The sequence below is a fragment of the Cupressus sempervirens genome, chromosome 7, assembly GCF_028749045.1.
Source record: "Cupressus sempervirens isolate cs-2001-9-10 chromosome 7, ASM2874904v1, whole genome shotgun sequence".
Classification (NCBI taxonomy): Eukaryota; Viridiplantae; Streptophyta; class Pinopsida; order Cupressales; family Cupressaceae; genus Cupressus; species Cupressus sempervirens.
The window spans coordinates 448,967,613-448,971,494 of NC_143124.1; positions in this window are offsets into that span (position 1 = coordinate 448,967,613).

The window sequence follows — 3,882 nt, forward strand, 5'->3', positions numbered from 1 at the left end:
GTCATAATACAATGAAATTTATAGATCAAAATAAGGAAAATATCCTTAGTTTCATTCTAATTCTCATCCATGAGAACTCCCTCTATTAGTGTGAACTCCCTCTATCTTCAATCTTCTCCCTCTATCCAAAAAACTCTTCTATCTTCAATATCTTCATTTGATAGAAAATTCTCCTTCTTTGATATTAGACCAAGTTCTTCAATTTCCTTACTTTTTACATTTTTCTCTTTTATAAAATGAATTATGACATTAAAATTCTCCCTCTTTGACATCCTATGCTAAAGACTATGAATAATGTAGTTTCTAATGTACCTCAAGTACTGATTTATATGCAATCTATCCTTTTCTTACTACATCAACTTTACTAATCTTCAATATGCATTGGCTAATGCATCACTAAATAATATTTAGTGAGCCTCAGATAGGGGAATGGCCCCTAGCTTACCTCTTAGATACAAAAATGCAACCTTAGGTAATGACTTGGTAAATATGTCTCCAATCTGGTTTTTAGTATTCACATATTCCAATCTTACTTCCTTGTCTTGCACCAATTCTCTCAAGAAATGATATTTTATTGCAATGTGTTTGGTCTTGGTATGCATCACTAGATTCTTTGAAATATTGATTGCATTGGTGTTATCATAGAAGATAATCACTAGTTCTTTGATTTCTATCTTCATACTTGCCAATATTTGCTTGAACCAAACAATATTGGAACAATTGATTGCTGCTGCAACATATTTTGTCTCTACTATTGACTAAGAAGTGCAATTCTACTTCTTGCTTGTCCAAGACACTGCCTTTTACTAAGAAGAATGTCCCACTAGTGGTGCTCTTTCAGTCATCAATACTTCCTTCCCAATCAACATTAGTAAAACATTGTAAGTCTTAGTTACCTACTTTAATTTACCATAGGCCATAATCTTTAGTACCCTTTAGATACCCCATGATTCTTTTGATTTCCATCATATGATTTTCTTTAGGATTTGTTTAGAAGCTTGCCACCATACCAATTGCAAGAGTAATGTCAGGCCTAGTATGTATAACATACTACAATTTTCCAATCATTGATATGTATGTGGTTTGATCTACCTCCTTGAAATCATCATGTTTAGAAAGCTTATGTGTAGTAGACATAGGTGTTCCAACTAGTTTTGAGTCTTCAATTCCAAACTTCTTTAGTATCTCTTTGATATATTTAGACTAAGTAATGTAGATAACATCTTTCTTTAGTTAAATCTGTAATCCAACAAAGAATTTTATCTTTCCAAACATGGACATCTCAAATTATGAACTTATTTCTTCTAATTCTAGCGAACAATGTGTCATCCACAAAGATTTTTGCCAACATAATTTTCTTGCCTAGACCTTCTTTGATATATAGTCCATTGTTGTCATTTTTTCTTTGAAAACCAATATTTATGAAGTAGTTATGAAGTGTTTTGTACCAATCCCTAGGATCTTACTTGAGACAATATAATGCTTTATGCAATTTACAAACCATATCCTTCCTGCTAGGATCAACAAAACCTTCTGGTTGTTCTATGAAAACTTCTTCTTCAAGAATTACATTCAATAATGTAGATTTTACATGCATTTCATATAATTTGAATCCTCTATGTGCTACATATGCTGGTAAAGTCCTAAAAAATTCCAATCTTGCAATAGGAGAAAAATTTTCACCATAGTCAATATCTTCTTCTTGAGATTAGCCTTTACAAATAAACCTTGCTTTGTTTCTTGAAATTTTTCCATCTACATTCAACTTACTTTTGAAAACACACTTTGTGCCAATTAAATTTTTATCCTTGGGTATATGAACAAGAGTCTAGATCTTAATCCATTCTATTTGTTCTATTGCTTCATTCATTGCTTCAATCCAACTTTCATTTTCCAAAGTATTTTTAACATTTCTAGGTTCAACTTAAGCAAGAAGACATGTACCTTTCAACTTGTTTCTAGTCATTGTACCACTAGACTTGTCTCTAATGACTTTCTCAGGTGCATGGTGTCTTCTAACATATCTTTCTAATATAGGTACTTTGGATTTGGAACTTGTTTCACATAGCTTGGCATGATCTTTGATCTTAGGTCCCATTGTTTGTGACTTGAGTCCTCTTGAGGAATTATGTTGTATTGGCTAGAACTCGGTAGCTTAAGAATGTGACTTAGGTCCTTTAGACTATGACTCAGGTTGCACTAGTTGTAGCTCAGGTACTTTTGGAGATTTTGGGGATTCATTAGATGAAGCTTCTTGACTTGTAGTTAGATTTGGTAATGTATTAGGTTCATAATACATACATATTTTGTAATCCTTAGGTTCTTTTCTACTTTCTTCTTGACTCTTTTTTGCAAACTCATCAATTCTTACACATGTACTTTCTATGATTTTATGAGTAGTTAGATTCAAACATTTATATGATTTACTTCTACAAGAGTAACCTAGGAATATTCCTTCATCACCTTTGACATCAACTCTTCCTTTCCTAGATTCCTTCAAGATATAACATTTACTACCAAATGCTTTCGAGTAACTTACATTAGGTTTATAGCCATACCATATCTCATAAGGTGTTTGATTTGAGTCTTTCTTTAATTGTACTCTATTTAAGGTATGTACTATTGTATTGATTAATTATTTCTAGTATTTGATTGCAACATTATTTTCTATCAATAGGGTTCTTGCATACTCCATGATAGAATTGTTTCTCCTTTCTACTATACCATTTTGCTAAGGTGTACCAGGGGATGATACACGTCTTTTAATTCTTCTTTCAATATAAAATTTGTTGAATTCATTAATGATGAATTCACCTCCTCTATCTAACCTTAGACATTTCATTTTTTTCCTGTCTCTTTTTTTTAACTCTAGCTAGATATCATTTAAACTTTTGAAAGGTTTTAGATTTTTCTTCTAAATACTTAACAATCATCATTCTAGAATAGTCATCAATAAATAAAATAAAATAATTATCTCCAATATGCCTATCTATTCCAATAGGTCCATAGAGGTATATATGAACCAACTCCATGACTTCTTCCAAATGATAGTTTTTGTCTTTGAAACTAGTCTTTCCCATCTTTCCAATTTGAAATTTTTTGCATAGACCCATATTAGGTTTCTTCAAACTAGGAATGCCTCTTACTTTTTCTATTTTTTCTTACCTTGACTAAATTATCAAAGTTCACATGACACAACTTTTTATGCCATAACCAACTTTCTTCTATTTAAGCAATAAAGCATGAACTTTCACTAAGATATAGGTAGAATAAATTACCTTTAGTTTGTTTACCAAACCCAACTAGATTTCCTTTTCCATCTAGTAGCTTAGCTTTCCCATTCATGAATTTCACCTTGAAACAAATGTTATTCAACTATACCAAACTCAATATATTAGTCTTTATTCCCTCAACCCAATAGGCATTGTCACATCTAAGCTTATTTGTTAGTGAAATACAACCTTTATCTTTTATGCAACAAGGTTCATTGTTCCCAAATCTAACACTTCCACCTTCATAATGTTCCATATGTTTAAACTTTGATTTGTAATCATTCATATGATAAGAAAAACCACTATTAGTAATCCATGTATCATTCTTACTAAAATGATAAATAATTGCCATCTTATCTAACTCATCATCAGATTCATCTTTTACAACTATATAGAACATCTCATCATTATCACTACTATCAAAATCTTTAGCCATAAAACAATATTTCTTACCTTTATTTTTGAATTCATTGTAGCTCTTGAAATCCTTTCATGACCCATCAAGTATCAAAATATATGTTGATATATCTAGTCCTAAATAACAAAATTGAAATACAATATCTATACTATGATGGGTCGGGGTGAGGCCTTACATCCTCACCCCTAGGCA